We start from the raw sequence: 23002 nt of genomic DNA on the forward strand, positions 1-23002 counted from the left end.
TCATACGTGAGCAATAACCAACTGAGACACACAGACAGACACACACACACACACGCTCTCTCTCCTTCCCTCACTCTCCATCTCTAGTCTTCACCTCATTTTCACCCTCTCCTCATCTCTACATAACCAGCACCCTGACTCTTTGATACGTCACTCGAAAACATGAGATGGACAGACAGACAATAGAGGACAGACAGACAGACAGACAGACAGGTAAGGTAAGGTAAGGTAACTTTATTTGTACCCGAAGTGTACATGTGCCTGAGCTGGGGATCGAACCGCCAACCTCTCGATCACTGCGCCACCGTCGATAGTAGAGGACATGAGGATGGACAGAAGAGGGCCGACAGACAGACAGTAGCGGATGGACAAATAAAAAAACAGAAATAAAATTCACAAAGTGCTTTTACGGACAAACAAAAGTATATAATAAAGAACCAAAACAGTAGGTAAACTTAATGTATGTTGGGGAAGTTAAAATACATTTTTAAAAGCAACAGTGTCGTCAAGGGACACTGAAGAGACTCTTCTTCTGTGGCTGTATTGTTGGTCGGGTGTGGGGAAATAAGAGTTATTGAATTTGAATGTTTAATTCATGCGATCTGTAGAAAATAAAAAAGTTCTGAACTGTATCAAGCGTTTTGAAAGAGATAACAACTCCTTATTTCTCTGTCAAATTCTTATGATACACGTTTCATTTAATTAGCACAACCCTTGAAGTCTTTACAAGCTGCTTGTGTTGAAAAAAGAACATTTCACTCGTGCAGACCGGATTCCTTCTCCCCTCTCCTCCTTTACCATTTTCAAGCTATTAGTGGGATCTTTGATTGAGATTAGCAGATCCCTGAAATCAACGACAGATAATTAAAAAGCTTTTGTTGAAGGGCAGAGGTTCATGGATGCGAAGGTGTGTGTTGTAGACCGAATGCGTGAGTGTGTGTCTGTTCCACCATTGGATGCACATTGTTCTCCGCTCTCTTCCTGGATAAGGGATAATGGCATTTAGGGAAACTCAACTTTGTAAATGTTGAAAGACTCTTATTCCGTTTTTCAGTCTCTTCACAACTTAAACTACTGGAATCCAAATTAATGAGTACTCTATGGAGGAAGAGTTCTGCAGAAGTACTCTGAGGAAACTTTAAAGGGCGGAACTCCAGCTGTGTGGTCACAGATTGCAATCACTGAAAAACCTTCATATTTTTACATCCCATAATATGGCTGCTGAAAACATGAAAAAAAAGAGAAGTGCTGTCTCTGCTTGAAGCAATTTGTTTGGGGCGCTATAATATATTATTAATTAATATAATAATACTATAATATTAATACATATTCTAACATTGTTTTACATTTTTGCCGGTAAATCCTCCTAAATCCAACACATCGGTTAATTAATGTTAATATTTAATGTGCGATGAGGCCAGTGGCTGAATGTGTAGAATGTGAATTACCAGCTCAACTTTCCCTCACCACAGAATGCATGGGTGGGTTGTGGCTGCTGTGGCAGTGGGCCAATCACAGCAAACCATACACACGATGTCCAAAAAATTGACTTCATTTGAACATTTGTGTCCATGGACAGCCGAAACAAAAAGAAAGGACGTTATATAATTAACAGGGGCCTACAAAAATGAATCATCCTCAAAAAAGAACCTTTTAGTTTATAAAGGATCAGCAGACTTGAGATTCTCATGTTGTTGTGTACTTGAAACAATCAAATCCTTGGAACACATGAACTGTAAACCACTGAAGTTTATTCTTTTTTCGAAATAAGGATATAAATTATTACAGAACTTGGGATGTTATGTTGTTTACCATTTAACTTTGCTCTCTTAGCATCCAGCAGAAATTAAACAAGAAATAATAATTTCCTTCCTACGGTAGCCTCAGATTTTTAAAAAGCTCCACACCGTCACTTCCCTTGTGACCTCACTCATACTCAATTTTCCTTCAAAAATCCCTGTTGTGTGTCTGCACTGTTTCTGTTGTTTGTTGTTGTTGTTGTTGTTGTTGTTGTTGTACCGACCTCACCAATATAGTCAAACACAAAATCAAAATTCTTGCATGACACAGAAGATTGTAAAAACGTTTCAATGCTGTGACACAATGAATACAAGCAAATTAAAATGGGCACAAGCAACACGTATGAAAAGCTTTTCAAACATAACACGACCGGATCCGCCACACAGCTGGACCAGCAGAGAAAGACGCCTCCGGACCGCCTCCACAAGGAGGAGGAAAAAACTTGTGTCAACATACCGTCTACTTACATGGCCAATATTGTACTTGTTCAACATGCACACACAGCTTAGCTATTTAAAGCACAAATTCAAAGTTTCATAATTAAAGTATTTTAAAATGTATTTTGAATATTCTCTGCATTTGGACACATCGTTCTGAGTTCATATCAAGTTCAAAAACGTCCATATTTTAGTCTAAACCACTAAACCTTGTTCATCGATCGCTACCAGTAACCGACTCAAAGTAATTAACTGAACGCACCGATCGAGTAACCCGTCATTGATTAACCCACTAGTTACCATAAACATCCACTGACAGGATTTAGTGTTTGATTGAAATCAGCTTCAGGGATGACACTGACGCTTCTGCTCACTCCATCCCACTAATCTCCCAGGAGGCTGTGCAGAGGCCATGGGTGTGTCACACACACACACACACACACACAAAACACTCAATGTGTCATGTACGAGTTCAAATCTCAATGGTGTCCCTTGACGCCTCTTCCTCCTCCTCCTCCTCCTCCTCTTCTTCCTCCTCCTCATTCTCCTTCCTATATGTCCTTAACTTTCCAGGATTTCTCTCTTTTGGATGTCCAGCTCTGTCATTCTTTATGCACCCCTTTTCCATAAATCACCTGTCATCCTCACCTTTTGTTCAGCTTCTGAACATTCCTTTTTGTTTATTAAATACTTGAAAACGTGTCCTGTGATTTGTTTACATCCTCTTGATGTAAACGACGCAGCAGAAGGGAATGAACAAAGGCCATCACTGCTCAAACAAGTTAATCTGATTGTAACTATAATACTGAAGTACTATCATCAGCATGTTAGGATTTTGAGTGTAGATGGAGGTGGGAGTTAATTTGCATTACATTATTCTTTAATATCTGATTTTAAATCATTATTCAGATCCCACTAGAGTGCATGTCGCCAGAATGTGTGAGTGAGTGTGTACAGTTTAATTTGGGTAAGTGTTCCACATTTCTCTCAGCAAAAAGGCCAAGACTATGTCAATCCTTATCTTTCAAATTTGCTGATTGCTCTGATGCACTGTGATTCTGGTTTAATTTCTTTAATAAACTAGTAGATAGATAGATAGATAGATAGATAGATAGATAGATAGATAGATAGATAGATAGATAGATCAAACAGATGATTACAGAAGCCCGCTGCATATCTATGAAGCTCCTGAAATGACCTACAGCTTTGCTAAATTAATCTGCTGAAACCACTAACCTGGATTCTTTAACAGATACGGTTCCAAGAACTTTATATTGGACACAGTTTTTGCATGAAAAATCTTTTAATGGAAACTTCTGACAAATTGTTAAAAAAAAAACACCCAACATAAATTGTTATATAAGTGCTAGTCTAATTTATGTAACTTTTGCAAAATCTGGATTTTTTTTTTAATGGAAAATGCAGATGTATGTGTTAACTTGTGTCAGCTTTTTCGGAGGAAAACAAATCAAACTTTTGAAGTAGAAAGTCTCAAAATCTTGAAAGACCGTGTGTATCAAATCTGATACATTTGGAAATAAAGCGTTATCCTGCCAGAATTTAGTTTCAAGTGTTTTAAAAATGGGATAATTCACTGTTCATGCTGTCTTTATGAAAAAGAAGGATTTTCACATGTGTAAGATCATTAGTCAGTGAGAAAATCAGAAATTCAGACAATTAAAGTCATTTGATATTAAAGCATAGTTTTGTATCTTAACAATACAAAACAAGACACAAAATGTTTTGTTTTGGCATCTCTGCTTTGAAAATTATGTCACTAAAGCAGCAACAGTTATATATAGATAGGTAGAGAGAGAGAGAGAGATAGAGAGAGATAGATGACTGGAAATGTTCATTAAGTTTGATGTTCATTAATGAATACAAAATATTACACATGTAAAAATCAAACTCAGCGACCCACTTCTGACATGACATGAAAATACTCACAACCTGACACAATCACAGATCCAGACACACAATTCCTTGTACAAATAAGAATACATGCAAAGCTTGTCTCACTGTATCAAGTACACATTCGGTACACAAACATGCAAGCAGCAACAACACTAAATATTTATGCATTGGTGCGAGGCTCTGAGTGCTGGTCTCACCATGTCAATGAGGTGTGTGCTGCGTTGGCTCAGGGGTCGGGTTTCCAGGAGCAGCTTTTCTGCTGCCTCCGTCTCTACTGCTGGACAAGATAGCCTCTGGCTCTACACACACACACACGCACGCACGCACACACACAATTTAAATCATTTATAGAGATTTGACAGTCAATAATGATGGATCCAGAGACCTGCCAAGACATATTCTGACAGACTGACAGATACACTATGAGAGGAAATCGGGTTTTCAGCATATTCTGTTATTTTAACACTGATTTAAAACAAGATGTTTCCAGGAAGACATTGATTGGACAACTTTCTTCATCACAATATATCATTTTTGCATCTCATTAAGCGTGTCTATTCCGCTCCTCATTACCACCAATGTTCCTTCGTTTCGCTTATTTTAGTTCAATCCATGCCTACAGTGGAACTTCAGGCCAATTAGTGGTGAAATAATGTGATTAATACTGGAAAATCTTTATCTCTCTCTCTCTTTCCCAAAGTCACATCCTCTCTGTTATGCTCCCCCCTCTACTTCTCTTCTTCTTCTGCAGCATATAGAATCTCTGGCTCTCTCTTTGACCAGTGGAGTAATGGTTCGGGGAGCGTGGTCTAGACACGTTCCCTCCTTATCAGACCTTATTACCCAAATGAATTTGGTGTGGGCAGAAGTTTTCTTTTAATGAGCTTAGCATTTCTCATAGAATTGATTTGTGATGCACATTCTGCTCGCTCCCTTTCCCATCTCTATCACTCCATCCTCCCTTCTCCCTCTACTCTCTTCCACTCCGTCTTTTACCCGGCCTCCCCGTCAGTCCCCCCCCCCCCCCCCACCCCTCTGTGTCCAGGCATTAATATGTATGCGTTGGGCTGTAGTGTTCACTATTGGGAGATGGGGGCTGGTGTGTGTGCCTATATGTGTGTGTGGGTGGGTGTAGGGAGGCAAGCTGAGGACAAAGCCAGTGGTGATAATGAGGCCGCAGGGACTTTGGCAGACAGGCCCTCTGTGTGAGTGTGTGTGTGTGTGTGTGTGTGTGTCGGGGAATCGGGACCTGATCCACTTTCTCCCGAGTCCACAACTTCAATATTACAGTTGCTTAAAACTCCTAGTTTCCACTACACACATCAATGCACTCACGCACGCACACACACACACACACAAGATGCCTTTAGGGACATAATACAATAACAACATTTTTAGAGAGCTGACTTTGTGATTCTGTGCTCAACAGAGATGAAAATAGTAAATAGTCGTGAGTCATTGTATGTCGTGTATCGGTGTGTGACGTCTAAATGTATCATGAAGCAGCAAAACAATGGACACATGGCTAACAATCATAAACACGCTGAGGAATACCAGGTAAGCAGCGGTGCAGTTTAAGGAGCTTGTAAGGAATACAGACTTACAGATCCGAGGGGTTTGTCGTGTGCCGACTCGGTCGTAAGTCGCCCCATGTTAAAATGTCGTAAGTATATTATGCTGCGTCATGATACGGAAAATATCGGAGTAGAAAGAGACAACTTCCTTTTAGTAGAGACCCCAGAAACTGGCGTACACTTGATTGACCAGCTCGCTTTCCGGTAATGCTAATGATGCTATAATGTTGTAAGGATATTGATTTGAATATTGACTAATATAGCAACCAAATACTGGAAATTGCTTCACATATTCACTTTAAGATAGTTAATAATCAAATAACATCTTATTGACATGAACCGCAGATTATGTACTGTACAAACCTCAAAATGCCTAAATATAAATTTATATTTAGTTTATAAAGTAGCTCAAAGAACTGGTGACTTGTCCAGGGTGTGTGTGTGCCGGCTGATGCAGGCTCTACCCCCCCCCTGTGAGTCAGGCCAGGATAAGTGGTTCCCTGAAATGGATGGATGGATGGAAGTTATTCAAAGAACATCAACCCTTTTTCTTTTTTCTAGTACGTAAAATGTACAAGAACTGAAAGACAGGATCAGAAAAGCCTTATTTATCCCCGAGGGGCAATTAGGAGGGTGAAGAGCAGCACATTATAGAGCAAGGGAAGAAGATACACAAAGGTGGGTGTACAGAGCCAGCTGATTGGGGGCCATGGTAGGGCTGCCACCAGAAACAATATGCATCCTCTCTCTCTCTCGCTCTCTCTCTCTCTCCCTTTTTCATGTATATCATATATAAAGTGCAGCATGCTGGAGTCTGGTAAGAGTATAATTGCGTGTAGCTGCAGGCTCTGGTTGAAATCCACAGTGGATCAATAGCTCTGAATACAAGATGGAAGACGCTCTCCTCCTCGGGTTGATTAGCATTTCATTGTCACAGCTTTACAGAGCAGAATAAAACATCTGAATTTGACATTTCACTAGTTCAACAACCGTAGATGTGTGGGTTGAATTCGTCTGTGAAATCCTGATATAGGATCAACACGATCAACTTCACAGAGCGGCCTCACAAATAGACGACGCAATTTAGAGGCTCATCTCAAAATACATTTAGTTTGCCTCTTTGTCTCTGTTTGTCTTTATGCCGCCTCTCTATTTACCGCCCCATAGAAAACCGTCCCATTAAGAACATGCAGTAAATCTGCTAAGACTTACATCGTCATGAATAAATACCTGCAATCGACGTGGATTTGTTTTTGTTTTAGAGAGTATTCTCTCTGTTGCGTATTCTTTTTGCAGGATCATGTCCCTGAGGTCTTCTCACCATCTCTCTGTCCATGTAGGCAGATTTTGGTCTGACTGGATCCACATGAAGCTTATCCAAAGTTGCACTTTTCTTCTCAGTATGCAAAAAGCAAGTGTTAAATAAAAATGAATTAATTAAATCACAGTCTTCACTGGGGGGAAAACACACACGGTGTTATTTTCTGTTCCGACAGATCTTTATTTAGAATGTGGATGTTGCGTGAGGGTGTATTTTTGTGTGTAAAGGTACAACGATGCAGACACTAGAAAGTAATTCAGCTAGCCTGCTGTCAGAGGGATGCACGGCTCACTGTCAACACGCCTCGTAGCTAAATAAACAGATTGCTCTGCTTTGGACTGTCGTCTGCTGTTAATGTGATCTGACAATTCAACCCTGCTCATGTGAGAACTGCTATAGTTGCTCATAGATATGATAAGAATATTATTCCAATATCTATTGAGAATAGCTGCCATCATTATATGCATTAACAAATCAGATAATAACCCAGCCTAGAAAAAACAGCTCTTAACTTCTCCCATATTGATCAATCAAACATGATTTGGAGCAGCATAATTAATCAATACTGAAATGACTCTTTGATTTTGTTCTGAAAAAGCATGACGTATGCACATGTAAATAAATGGTAAAGAGTAATAGCAGTTAGCTGATTGGATCCCATAGCGCAGACAAACTTTTTCCAGTTGGCAGTCACCAATTTAAAAAAAATTACATTTCCAAAACACATAGAAGCACAAGACACACAGTATCATCATGCTCGAGCCTCTCGAGCCACCCTCTGGTTAAACTAGAAAAACTCTCAGAGAGCGCAGACCTCCACCAAGCAGCTCATTCCCCTCACAATTAGATCTACACATGGTGATCTGGATTATCATCAAAAGGTTATAGATTGTTCTTGGTGTCTTTATACACCAACCATGAAAAGTAAAAGTGAATCAGAGTTGAAGTGTATTTTTAACTGATTTTTGAATCCATAAATGCATGTTAATGTTAAATGTAAATATTTTTTCCTGACCTCATTCTGGATCAGATGCAGAAGATATTTTTACATGATAGCGCATATCAGACCCGTTTATTACTGTGATTTTTGGTGAATTAATTGAATGCATATTTTACAAGATATGATTTTTTTAAGCTTCCATTATGAGTAAATGAGAAAATCTGGATTTTTTTTTTATCCAGACGGGTGTCTGGATCGCTCTCAAAATTTAATAGGCTCTAAATTAGACCAAGATTCATATTCAGATTGTTTTTTTTTCATCAAGATCCATCCAGCGGTTTTTCCGAAATCCTGCTAAGAAAAAGCTGACAGACAGGCAGACAGACACGATTAAAACCAAAACCTCCTTAAACCAACCACAAATGATCAGGGATTTGGGACATGCTGGGAATGCAGTGAGCAGAAACAGTTCCCAAAGTCCAACAACGTAAAGAGAAATGTGAGCTTAAAATATGAGCTCTGTTATTCCCAGAACTGAGGGTTAATAACTTATGACAGCTCTTACTGTGTTCATTCTAAAGCTATGTTTACAACAGAGGCTCATAGTTACCACCAACGCAGACGGCATAGCGATGACATGACCCCTGTCTCAACAGGAATATTATTAGCGTAGCATAAAGAAGCTTCATAGTCCAGTTCCTGGTCTGCTGTTCAGTCAGACATGACGCTCAGGATTGTCAGGAAGCAAAGTGAGCGGATCTCTTTTGCAGTTTTCCTCCATGATAGATGTTTACTGGTGATAGAGCAATATGAGCTCTCCAGTATATTATGGGTGTGCATGAATCATTGTAATGATGAAGGCTATGAGTGAAGACATTGGGTCCTTGTCCTATTTTGGAGTCAGATTTTAAGTTAAAAATAGACTCTGTATGATGCTTTTCAGAATTGTCTATTTATAAACCACTGCCAAATGAGGTCTGTGGGGAATCAACAGGATGGATGGCAGCATTACAAGAGGAGGAAAGAACCCTCTGCTTAAACTGATGAAGAACATGAAGAATGGATATTGTTTAAGTGAATCTAAATAAAGTTAAATTAAAGTCTGTCTGTGGTTTAAATTCTGCTATTTTCTCAGATACTGCAGTAAGTTAGTATTCCTCAAACGCAGCATGAAACATTGCATGGTCACACCCTCCGTTTGGCAGCGGTGCTTAGCCAAATAGCTCAATGTGATAGGATGCATTCTCCATATACAAGTGATCCTATGCATGTTTTCAATATATCCAAGCAATCTTTCTTTGTGGGGCCCTGCGGCTGATGGAGGCAATGGATGACTTCGTTCTGTAACACACTCACAGTTCAGCCATTAATCAATGAAACCACCTCCAAGAGAAACATTCGCTCTGCTCGCAGGAAATCTGTCAGCAAAAGAGAGAACTATACTGAAAAAGACACGAGCGTAAAAATCAGTTGTGTTTCTTGTACTTCCTCACATTTATGCTCTTCTCCTCTCTCAGCAGGGGGCGTGGCAGGGTGGAGCAAACACACCTGCGACCCATCTCCCCATCACCAGACGACTTTAGTTCTGCTCACCTGGTCACTAGTCACTGGATAATGCTTTCCCCCCCATGCTATGCCTGTTGTGTTTTTCTCTGACACCAGTCTGTGCTCCGCCAAAGTTAAGTTTATATTGTTATCTTGTTATTATTGTGATGGTGATTTTTGTTTCTTATTTATGTACTTCCTGTCCTGCTTACCTTGGATGTCCTTATCAAACTACACAGTCTGTTTGTCGATGTGCCGCCTAATGCCTTAAATTCTCTCTTGCCACAGAAGCTCTCGGGTTTAAATCCTTAGCTCGCGTTACAAGACTTTCTCCATTCCTCCTCCGCATGTGCAAAAGTTAAAAGTGAGTCATACACTCATGTCAGATTAGAAGAACTGTTTGGGAGTGTCTTTTATTCCTAATTTAAATTAGTTGACCCGCCTGACTCTACCAATGCCTCAATCAAACTTCAACCTCGTATTTTCTACTACTATAATCTCTTCCGTCTGCCCCATCTCCTCACCCAAACGCACCACATTCTCTCACCGTGAATCTCATTCTGCCTCCCTTATCACCTATTCGCTCCCTTTTACCTCCTATTTTGCTTTCCTGGATCTTTCATCCTCCTCTTTTCTCTTTTTATGCTTTTTGCCCTCTATTTTTTCTTTCTGTTGTTCTCTTCTCCCACTGTCTATATCTATGCCTTTTTCTCTTTTTGCTCCCTCTGTCTTCATTCCCCAGGGGGTATTATCTCAGTAGGAGGCAAATCTGCCCAATTATAAACCTCATCTCCTCTCTCTCTCTCTCACACACACACACACACACATAAACAGAAGGATAACCACAAATAGATTCACACAAGCACATAAAACACCTTCCTATTCTATTCTGCTCTTCTTCACTGTCTATTTCGTTGCTTCCCAACACACACACTCGCATACTAGCCTTCCCCTCCTCTCTGTCACACCTTTAAAAAGCCAATTATACACACTTCCTTCCTTCTCCTCTGCTCTTCTCTCGTCCCCTCCCTTCTTTCGTGCCATTGCCACACTGATCTGGAATGAACTGCAACTAAGAGAAAGACGAAGAGAAGAGAGGAGGATAGAAAAAGACCCCAAAATAGAAGGTGGGAAGAAGGGCAAAAAAAAGACACAAGTAAAAAAGAAAGGTGAGAAGATGGCAAAGATGATACGATGGAAAATGTATGGTACAAGAGATTAGTTCGTATAGTGAAAAGGGACAGCGTGAGGAAAAAGGAGAGGAGAGACGAGATAGTGTTAATTGGCTGGTGAGTATTAGTGCTGGGCTGACAGTTTCTTGTTGGGAGCAGAGTTGATTGGATGATAATGATGCTGAACTGCCATACTGCTGACCCAATGGAAGTAGGGGGAGAGTAAGGGGTGACAGAGGAGGTGGGCTCAGGATGAGGAGGATAGAGAGAATGACAAAAAGAAAGAAGAGAAATTAAAGTGCGAGATAGACATTTGAGAAGTAAGTAATTTTGCGTTGCATTTTGATTGCCAATGAGAACTGTCATAATTACTATGTTGAACTGTGGGTCTGGAACACACACACACACACACACACACACGGTGTGTAATGGTTAAAGCTCTAATCAGATACTAACTCTTTGGTGCTAAAATAGGCTTAAAATGTCCTGATGTCTAAAGGTTGTCTTTACACGTTCACCCTCACCACTGGAATCACTTGGCTGGACGTTTTCATATAGCTGCATGCACACACACACAAGGCCAGATTGTTGACACAAATAAGCATCGCACTGCAGGGTTGCCAGGCTGGGAAAAGCCAAATGTCAACGAGAAGCATGACAGTAACTAATGCTAGCAGAGGACGTCATGCAGACACCCTGGGTCAACATCAGAAGCGTCTCTGGGATGAAACTCGCTGACTAGTAATCATATCATCGGTGTAAGAGACTGTACACGAAAAGCTTAAGGAGAAGATGATTTTTCAAAATGGAACTAGACCTGTCCTGACTGACAGACAGACATTCTGTACCTTGTTGGTTTGGTGGCTTCAGGTCCACGATTGTGTCTTCACTGAGATGACACAGCAAGTCGACCGCATTCTGGAGGATCTCACCGCTAACAGACAGGACCAGGAAGCAGTGTAACGATTGGATACGGGTCGGCTGACACTTTCAGCATATTGAACATAATGAAAACCCACAGACTAGCACACAAACCCGAATCCGATATGAGAAGCTCCAGTTCAGTTTTCCTGGACACCCCACATTACAGAGGGTCACTAGAAGCTCTCGTGAGTCACACGTCACAGACGTCAACCAGCGAAGGATCGACTCTCGTCCAAGAGACTTCAGTTCTGATTAACCTCGACGTGGACGACTGAGAACCGACACAGACATGTCGGAACAAACTTTGGGACGAGCGCCCTCCGACTGGCACTAGGTATTAGAAAGCTTCCTGAAATCTTGCCGACCACAGGAGCCTCCTGGATGAGAGGTGAAACATCTCCAATCACACTTGAACAAGTCCGGTTGATTGGTCGTTTTTGCTCTTTGTGATTTACTCCCACCTGGATGACTGAGAACCTGCACAGACATGTATCATTGTTTTGTCCTGGAAAATTGACTTTTATTTTCTCCTTGTGGTTTTCCCAGTTCAGCTGCAGACCCGTTTACTGGATTGAGGCAAAGGGCATGTCTTATAATCGCCATTGAATATGAGTGAAGTCAGGTCAGTAGAGCGCAGCTATCTTTCCCACGTCTGTCATGTCAAATAGTAATTTTCAAACGGTCCTTTTGGAGTCCCTGCAGAGCTTCCTACTTTGTAACATTTCCGTTGTCGGAAGCGCTGCAATATTTCCAAATATTTCTTCACGTTGGACACACAGAAAGTAACAGACATTTTATAAGAAAGTAAGCATGGCGTGTACTAACTATTGTTTGTTGCAGCAAGAACATTTTTATCAAATTAACTCTGTCTATGAGAATATGGTGCCGCTGTTTCTTTGATACGAGACTCACTTTGAAGTGAAACATGGAACAAAACTGTTCCCTCGGCTTTTCCCTGGTTGTTTTATTTATTCACGTCTCCCTCATTCAATTGCCCCCCCCCCCCCCCCCCCATTAGTTTTTCCATACCTTACAGAACCTCTTCTATAAAAGATTAATTCACTTCTCCTTCCATTTCCTGTCCTCGTGTCATTATTTGATCCTCTGTGCGACACACCAGCTCAGTGCCATCATGTGTGGTCGCCTGAGGACGATAACTTTAGTTGTGTAGAACAACCTGCCTGTCACTAACAACAACTTAACTCATTGGGCTCAGCTTTGACTAATTTGATGTTTAAATACTTTTGAAAGCACAGGATTGTTGAGGTATTAGCAAAACTGAGGAAGGAAAGCATTTGCCTGGAACCCCTTCTCAACCAGTTCATGATGAACTGTGGACTAACCAGCTTCCCAAAGTCCTTTCATATCTGAAGCAGAACTACTTCATCATCGAGACAAATGCAATTAGGTCAGCTTCTCCGTGACAAGCTGATTGCAACTAAAATGGGCAATCAATCCGGATCACAGTGTTTTAGGCGCCATAAATCAATCAAAATGTGAGCAATACTGACAGCATTAATGGATCCCGACATGACTGGTTCAGACAGGAGTAAACAATCAGGAGAGAAGTTGATTAGGCTCTTGGATGAGTGTGTTTAACATTCTGCATCAGTTTGTCAGGGCTGGACAGGCAGCCATGCAGAACACTGATTATTTGGAGTGTGTGTGTGTGTGTGTGTGTGTGTGTGTGTGTGTGTGTGTATTAGGTGTGTGTTTGTGTGTGTGCAGAAACCATAAACTGTCTGCTTCAGCTGAAGTGCAACAGTTTGCAGAAAACAGATCGCGCTATACGTGATTGTGTTCGCTGTGTCTACAAAAAAGAGCAAGGTGAAATAAATAGTTTGCGAGAATCGTTGCTATGCCTCGCTGATACCAGGCGAGCGTTGTGTGTGTGTTGGTGTGTATGCGATGCATTTGTGTGGGACTGCAATAGTGGATTCTATATTCTCACTCTGTTAACCCTTCCTCCTCTCTGCAGCTGACCTGCCATTCAATTTCACCAACCATCCGATAGTTCGACACCACTCTGCTAGTTTACATAAACTCGTCCATGACAGTTGGAGCCGCTGTGGGAGGGAAAAGGTGAAAGGATACATGATACAACGGAGCTTTAGAAAAATACAGCAGAAATCCTACAGACTGTAAGCGTGACTGTAAGCGTGACGTAACCGCAGTCTGATGCCTTCGCCAACTCGATTGGCTGAATGAAAATTAATTGAGAGCGATTTCTCACCAAAATGTGTTGAAAGACGGCCGGCAGAATCTCGCCGTGCTTGATCAACCTGAAAAAAGAGAAAATAATTCATGATGGAGCAGAGGTAGATGAGGGTGATAAATGAATTCCATTTACAAGGGATTTGCTGCCCTGCTCACACTGCCCTGCTACACTCCCTAATGCACACATGCTGGGCTGTTTCATCTTCATTAGGGTTGGAGTTCTGCTTACGACAACTCCTGTCTGGTGCCGGCAGAATCAGGGATGGAAGGAAGATGAAACGAGGAGGCACGATGAGAGTTTGACGAGGTGAGAAAGTGGTGAAGAAGGAGAACGAAGGACATGGGAAGAAGAGGCGGGCGTTAAGGAGAAGATGAGCTGAGAGACGCTTTGAGCAAAAATAGAAGCAAAGTGGAGGAAAATAGGAGCGAAAACCATCAAGTGATCAACGGGAACAGGAAAAATACAAATATATAAATTCCTGTCTGCCTCCAATCAATATAATATTACTAATTTCATTCATTCATTCATTTCCATGGGGGGGTGCTGGAGCATATCCCAGCTGACGTTAATGTGCGTGTGTGTGTGTGTGCGCGCGTGTGCTGGTCTTGTTCGGTGCAAATGTGATGTATGGCTTCCCATTAGAGAAGTGGCAGCCTGAGAGACGAGAGGACAGTCCAGGCCAGCACAACATGATAAACTGGACCACCTTTAAAGTAGCAGCCATTCATCAGCAGACAGTGAACAACACACTGAACTCACCAGAGCACATCAGGCCACTCTAATGGAGCGAGGACGGATGAGACCATCCGGACTGCGTTAGTCATGCGTCTTGGCTTTATAACAGCAACTGCCACTTAACGAATATCCAAACACATTGACCTCTTCTCCATTGTCACATTAATTGGCTGTCACGTCTAAAGCCTGGTCTTGGATGATTTGAAAGGGCCTCATGGACCTTGTTATAAACGGCACCATGCTTAAAGCCAGGAGGTTAATTTTGAAGTGTCTCTTTTTAACCTTTAGTCAAACCGTGTATTACAAGGCGCTGTGCAGTTCCTCCCGACAGAAGATGACAGATCAAAATTAAATTTAATGCCATCCAAGAATATTTGAAAAATATCTGTCATGTGTTTGTTCATTCTAGAACATGCAGTTGCAAACTTTCAGTGTGTGAAAGCACTTCAGTGTTCTTGACGCCAGCAGTTTGGAGCGGAAGTGTCTCAATAATTATAGAAATTTGAAGGTGTGAAAGCTTTTCACGGTTTGATCTCTGTCAAGCTATGATCTAGTGACAATGACGACTGTATGAAGCTGTTTAGAGCAGACGTTGTTTTACAATCAGTGCAAATCTAGTATACTTCATTCTGGATTGATAAGCACGTCTGTGTGCGAAAAGGCTTCGCCCACACATTTGGCGGATTGGCGTACATGCGGGGGCATCGAAACATAGTTGGACAAGCGCACATGCAATCACACAGCGAGATTCTTGGCGAAAGGTCATACTAAATGCAGTTGTTTGAAGGTGTGTCTGGACTGTGATAATGCAGAGAGAAACAGCAGGCCGCCTTCGCAACATTAATGTCCCCAATTTAACATCTAATTACCGCTCGGCTGGCTTCATAGCCACACTTATCTAGCCAAGACCCAGGCAATTTAATTTCTGATTGTGTAACTGCACTGATGGAGGGAGAGCTGTGGAGAGGGGGCACGGAGAAAGAGGGAAATGTGGGCTAATGTTAATAAATTAGAGATGGTGAAAAAAGAGAACGAGGGAGGAAGATAATTCTTTTTTTTTTAAATATAGTTAATGTCGGAGGAAAAGAGTGAGAGGAAAAAACAGAGATGTATGGAGATGAGTGCTGACACCAATTTGAAAAGTTCATGTCAGTCTACTTGTGTCAAGGAAGGATGAGGATGAGGAGAGGTGGAGGAAGAGGATGAGGGAGAGGAGAAGGGGCAATATTGCTGATAAGAGAAGTAGGCCCATATTCAGCTCTGAGGATGAACTTGGGAGTGATGGATGAGATGGAAGGGTAGTGTGGAATTAGTGATAAGAGGTTGGTTGAGTTATAATTGCTGAAGTAGAAACATTAAGTGGAGGAGAGAAAGACGGAAAGGACAAAACAGAAGGTTAACCATCACGGTGGTTGTAAATTAATTTGTAATACTGAACGGATCGTAAAATGGATAATCATAAAACTATGGCTGAGTTAAAGCGTTTGGCCTTGAATCTATGACCTATTTGTGATTTACAAATAATGATAACTACTGCCTCACAGATAGGATCGTTTGTGTAGTCTCCCCTGCAGAATAATACAATACGCAGTATGTAGCGAATATGTTGAAAGAATTTAAATGTGGTGAAAAATGTAACGTACCACCGCTGCCAAACATCCAAAGGACCGCCCTCCAGCACCAGGACTCCCCCCACCCCCCCTCAAACTGAATCTGACAGCAGCAAGGGGTCGATAGAATCGCTGCAGCTTCAAGGTGGGCACGCAGGATCTGTGCCACTCATTTAGTGTCCGTCCAAATGTGAAGAATGGACGCAATCGGCTGCCTCGGAGACGTGGCGTTGAATAATGAACAGGGAAATGTTTCTGCAGAAAATCCTGAGTTGAAATTTAAAAAATGTCATCTCTTCTGTCGCACTAATTGTTACTAATTTTGTATGTGTTATAATTAGTCAATGAACTGGTGACATCTGAGAAAATATATTTTTTATGAGGTTATGTTAATTGGAGCTTAGACCATTAAAATCCCATACGTTCATTTTGCGTCAAAATGGAAATTCCCTTCACGTCATAAAAGAAATTCCCTCAAGACGTTTTTGGCTTTGTGTTCACAAGATTGGGATGTCACACAAACTGCTGCTAACTCGAAGACGCCGTTCCCCCGCTACCTCCGACGTGAAGTGCAGCGAGTAGATTTGTAAGATGCATAAAAGCTTGTCTGAAAATAATAAAGCCAACGAGGTTTGAAAATAAATTCACGAATAATAATGAGAAAAAAATATGTTTTTTGCATCTTGAGACTCCTGATTCCACGGTTTGATTGATTTATGGCTGAAGCAGCTGCCTGTGAGGGAAATACCTTCATCTCTGCGTCTGGCGTCCAGGAACAAGTTGATTCCTGTTGATTCCTGCTACCTTACCCACTGACACTTTATACCTCTTATCCTCCTCCAGAGCCTTTGTCAGCACTTTGTCTCTTCCCCAACATTACCTTTACCACCCATCCATCCATCTCTTTCTCCCTGCCTATCTCACTCCCACTTCCACCTTCTATCCTTCCTTTCAGCACTCAGTCCACCTCCTGACTTTCTCATTCTCTCTCTGCAACCTTTTTTCTCCTCAAATTCTGTCTTTGTCAACAGCAGAGGAGAAAAGACAGATGACCAGAGCATCAACACTTACTGACAGCTGCTGTCAGAACACGTCCATCAAACAATCAAACACACACATCAGTGCATGCAAGAGTGACTCCACGCATGCGCACACACACACACACACACATACGCACACACGGACAGGTGAGTTATCTCACGGTTATTCTTGAGATCAGCAGATTCCCTGAGCTTTCAATAGAAGGAAATAAACACATCATTACCTCTTTTCATTTTCATGCTTCCGCAAACATATTTTTAAATTCCTGAAAAGCACATCTCTTCGACATTGTGCAGTAGCGAATCCTACTTTAATGGCAGCAATAATTTTGTCTCAATGTCGCGTATTTGAATAATGTGCAGTGCAATCTTAACAAAACTCTTCAGGAGTTGCTGATGTGTCAGGCACGATAACGCACTGCTTTACACATCTTAGCTGATACGGCACTTTATGCCTGCCACTAACTGATTACTAGTGTAGAGAAACACCGGCTTTAAGGGGGGTGAAACTGGTCTTGTGGAATGTAGATTAGCTGCAGAGGTGCAGCTGATGAGCTCTGAATGTGCACCAGCCACGACAGTAAACAAAGGAGCCCTGTGTGGATGTGTATTTACTACAGTGAGGAAAAGTCACGGCTAATAGTACAAGTGTGTGTGTGTGTGTGTGAGAGAGAGAGAGAGACGATTCACCGAACTGGAGTGTCCTTGACATTAAAACACTACAGAGCACCTAAAATGTGCCTGTGTGTAAAGCGCATTAGAACTTTTACACACTTAACATTTCATTAACTGTAAAACAAATCATGTGCAGTGTCTTAAAAGATGAAAATGTGTCAGGATCATGTAAATGGCATTTATAGAGCAGATTTGTCAGTAAATCTGGGGTGGTGGTGGAGGGCCGGGGGCGATTCCGTGGGGGTGATGGGATTTCTTTTATTTCCAATGTATCTCTCTCTCTCTCTTTATTCTCTCAAAAATGCCATTTGTGCTGAAAACCAATGCTGCTCGAGGAGGCAGGGGGGCATCCTCAAGCTGCAAGAGACATAGTCGATAAGAAACTAATAACATGCATGAAGTTCATCTGCAATGATGACTCGGTTCCATGTCAAGAAACATCTTAGGTTAAAGCAGATGTTAGAAAATTACATTGTCAAAAGCGTACCGTCCATACAATTACCAAACTGCTGAAGGGTTTCATATTTAAAAATTCAAACTCAACCTTGCTGGTGATCAGTGGTTTAATCTGGTCCCTTTGAGGGGAAAGATTATATCAAGAAATGTTCAGCCTGTCCTCTGAAAATCTACTTGATATACAACAAATCTGAAAACAGGATGTATTTTCATACTGAATAGAAGATACTGAATTTTATTAATTCAGTAGGCATCAACCACAGAGAACACTGTGAGAGGATCAAATTACTATGGAAATGCACTGTTGAATGCTCTCTTTGATCACACACACACACACACACACACACAACACTGCAGTGTACCTCCACATTCGTTAAAACCCTAATTCGGGGACGAATTTGCAATGCATGAATTTGCATGATTACTTATATTACCATATAAACAACAGAAATGCTGAGTGAATGTGTGTGAGGTCATTACATTGAAAGACAGGAAAAGGAAATTACAAAGGATGTTGTCGTGCACTTAATGGTTTGCATATTAATATCAAAACCATCAAATGACTAGATTGAGTGTGTGTGGGGGCATATAATCTTGCTGTGGTTTATCTGAAGTGTAAACTATGACATGTCCCTACATGAACCTGTTTAAAATCCTTCCTTACCCCTGCTTTTTGGTTTAGCACCCCCCCCCCCCCCCCCACACACACACACACACTTACACCCACACACATCTGCATATTGTATATGTTGTGCAAACTGAAATCACTGATCCATAAAAGTTGTCCCTTGCTTTGCAGGCGATATACTGAGTGCATAAATACATAATACTATACAACTATTATAGTGTATAATAGTCCACAGTGTGTGTGTGTTCTTCTATTTTTACTTTATTTGTCCTCCAAATCTTTTCTTGTATTACAATAGTCCATTATTAGAAAACAATGACTTTTGTATCAGATAGATTCAAATAGTCGTAGTTCACGTTTTTGTAAGTAATTCCATGTTGTTCCACACCGTGCTTCCTGGAATTGTCTTCTGTCATGTTCTAGTTGTGGCACTTGCCTTGTTATTTCCCAGTTTTCCAAATAAGAATTAGTTCATGCTCTTTCTGGCACTAAGCATTTCAATAAAAACTAAAACTAAACTACGACAAAAACTGTTGAGCCGATGGTTACACTGAGTGCACGGTTAGACCAGCAACTTCATGCTCACTGACTGGAGTCAATTGAAAATTGATGTTGGCTTAAATTAAACGGTCCGTTGGAGATCTGCACTTGTTTTTCCACACCACAAATCCACGAGTCATTAAATCATTTGGGACCCTTTGTGTATTTCCCATCACTGCTTGTTTTACACAGATATTTCTAACAAAAATGAAGTGTTTAATTTTCAAGAAAACAAAGACTGTAAGGAAATAAAAACGTATTGAATACTTTACTATGTGAGAAGAATGCAACTAACTAACGAACGCAAACATGATCTTTTTCGTGCCAGAATTAAAAGTTAATCTGAGCTGGCTGGTGGTAATTAAAGTGTCTTCCTGTGTTATTGACTATTGGTACCAACAAGCCTGCTCTTTCCTCCTTTCCTCCATCCCTTATCTGGCTTCTCTCCATTCCCTCCACCCTGTCTGCTTCCTGCTGCGCTCCACTTTCACATGTCAATAGTCATTAAACACACGCAGAGACACACACACACACACAGAGAGAGAGAGAGAGAGAGATCTGATTAGATTGTGTTGGTTCAATAGTTGATTAGTGTCTTTCCTAATAGTTTATGTGGAGTGGAAAACTAACACTTCATACAAACCCAAACATGACTGAATATATTCATGGATACACAACTGAACTAATTTAAAATACTTTGTTTGCTTGCTTTTTGTAGTAACAAAGAAAAACATACATCACTTATGATTCTAAATATATCTCAATAAGTGGTCAGTCAATATGTTACACATACATACATCACTTATGATTCTAAATATATCTCAATAAGTGGTCAGTCAATATGTTAGACATTGGAAAGTCTGAAATGTAAAAGAAAAGTCCCATAAGACGTAAAGTCCTGACATTTGCTCAATATCACAGGAAACCTGTCCCACATTTGCTTTCTAAAGCCTCGCAGCAAGACTGTCAGAAAATGCAGCAAGTAGACAGACGGGTAACCTGCCATTGAGCTGCATCAGACAGGAAGTCAGTAACTTATTTGTTAGCGTGCATATTCACAGAACTCCTGCATGGAATGTTGGGATCATGGTGCCGAGTGCCGACTCAGGATGTCAGCAAAGGGCAGAGATGTCCGTATGAACTCCTGACGTATACTGCTGTACCTCACGGACAAATCGGAACATCATTCAACATATTGTAGTAAAAGTAGACGATGACCACAGGCTGAGCAGAAGCCCAACACTGTACAGTGGTTGATTTTATTGCCTTTGAGCAAGGCACCTGACCCCCGGAGCTTCACCAGATGCTGTGCACTGAGGTTGACCCTACACTCATTTAAAAATCAATAACACATGTCTATCTTCAAAGGCTGCACGTGTCTGTCTCTCTCTCCTCATCTTCAATCGGTATTTGTATACCAAAGAAACTATTTCTGTCTGTGCATCTTGATAACATCAATGGGGCAACTAAATGTAACTTGTGATTATGAAATCAAACAAATTAAGCTAATAATAATAATAACAATATTGCAAAGAGAGAGAGTCTGGGCTTATCATTAACATTTGAACATTTTGATAGCCCTCCAGTTGAAGTAAAGTATTCTGGAGTAGAGGCTGAGCAACCAGACAGTACTGCATTATTATTTTTTAATGGATAAAAGTGACTAATGATTTCAAGTGAAAGTATCACAAATCTATGTATATGCTAAAAGTATTGATTTGTAATAAGCGACTCTGCCTTTCAACTACAGAGCTCTTAATTCATTCATTTTAGTGTCTATTTAAACACTTAAACAAATTTACATTACAGTCCCATGAAAAGGGGACAGAATTTCTACTTCATATTCCAAAAATGCTGAGACGCTGTGTAAAATGTAAATTAAAAGCATATTGTACGAGGGTTGACCTGAATACTTCAAGGCTAAACGGTTGCCTTGGTAATACATCAGTATTCAAATTAACCAGGGTGTTTTTTCTTTTTTTTCAGAGGAAAGAAAAGTTGCTTTGGCTGCACTAAAATGAGGCAAAAAGCTGAAAATGCTTGAGAAATCTTGCACCTCTATAGGAGTAATCTGTAAATTAACAAACAGACACATAATGCATGCATAAGTACATGCATTTGTAGAACAGCCTCGGCATGCACTTCTGCTTTGTGTGAACATGCAGTTGAGTTGAGACTTCTCCTCATATCTCTATGGACTCATAAGTACAATAATAACAGAGTGAATACGTAAATAACTGCATCTTTGAGGAAAGTACCATAGCTATTATATACAAAAAAAGGGTTAAAGAGATTGCAAACAGATAGGAGAACATTTCTATTCTCATCAGACTACATTTATTGAATAGCAATCAATAACATTATATTAACACATTTAGAGTAGATCAGAAAGGTTGCCACTGCTAAATGATATTCATTACTAACACACAAACCAATCCACAATGTGTGTACCAGCACACACATGTACAAACAGCAATGAATGCAAATATATGCAGAGATTCAGGGAGGTCATATTTGTTTAAATATATTGATTCTCAGCGTTAGACCAATGTTGCAGAAGCGAGTAGGATTACTAATTCTGCATTGTACCTCATAATGCTACACAAGACACACAGCTGGGTTGTAACAAATATGTATATTATCGGTACCCATTACCTCTTTATCATTTTATTTAACAGGCTTCCCATTTGATTCAAAGAATATTAAACCTAGAAAAGCACTCAGAGAGCGCAGACCTCCGCCAAGCAGCTCATTCCACTCATTAGTGGATTTACACCATCCACACGGTGATCTGCATCGTCATCAAAACATTCCCAACATTTCATCAAGATCCGTCTGAAACGTTTTGAGTCATGTTGCTAACGGACAGACAGACAGACAAACAAACCAACGCTGGAGATTACATAACCTCCGCCTCAGCGGTGGTACTACGGGGTAGTAACAGGAAGACAGAGGATGGGAAGGAACAGTAACTAATAGCTTATAACCAGTAGTGTATAACACACCTGTTAATAGTCAGTCATTCATTCACATTCATTTATTGCTAAAATTTCACTTGGATCCTTATTTGTATTTCCATTTATTCTTATTTTGCTGTATATTATATATTCTCTACTGAAATACTCTATGTTCTCCAGACTGCTCTCAATGATGCTGCTGGAACCCTAATTTCCGCGAGGGAGAGGATTAATAAAGTTCTCTCTATCGCTATCAAATGTACGTGACACGAGCTGAGATCAAATAAGAACCAATCAGTGTTGAGAAGCAGAAGAAGAGTGGCTGTGAGTGGCTTAAGAGGCAAAACTACAGAGATGCACATGACAGAAACGCTGCTGACATTGTGCGCTGTAACAACAGTATAACAACAAAATATGAAAACAAAGTAGAGTGAAGCTCGACCCGCCTAAATAGACTTGCCACCACTCTGTCAGTTGCAGCAGGAGACTCAAATATGCACACACAACTGACCTACA

The sequence above is a fragment of the Brachionichthys hirsutus genome, chromosome 3 (genome assembly GCF_040956055.1).
Source record: "Brachionichthys hirsutus isolate HB-005 chromosome 3, CSIRO-AGI_Bhir_v1, whole genome shotgun sequence".
Classification (NCBI taxonomy): domain Eukaryota; kingdom Metazoa; phylum Chordata; class Actinopteri; order Lophiiformes; family Brachionichthyidae; genus Brachionichthys; species Brachionichthys hirsutus.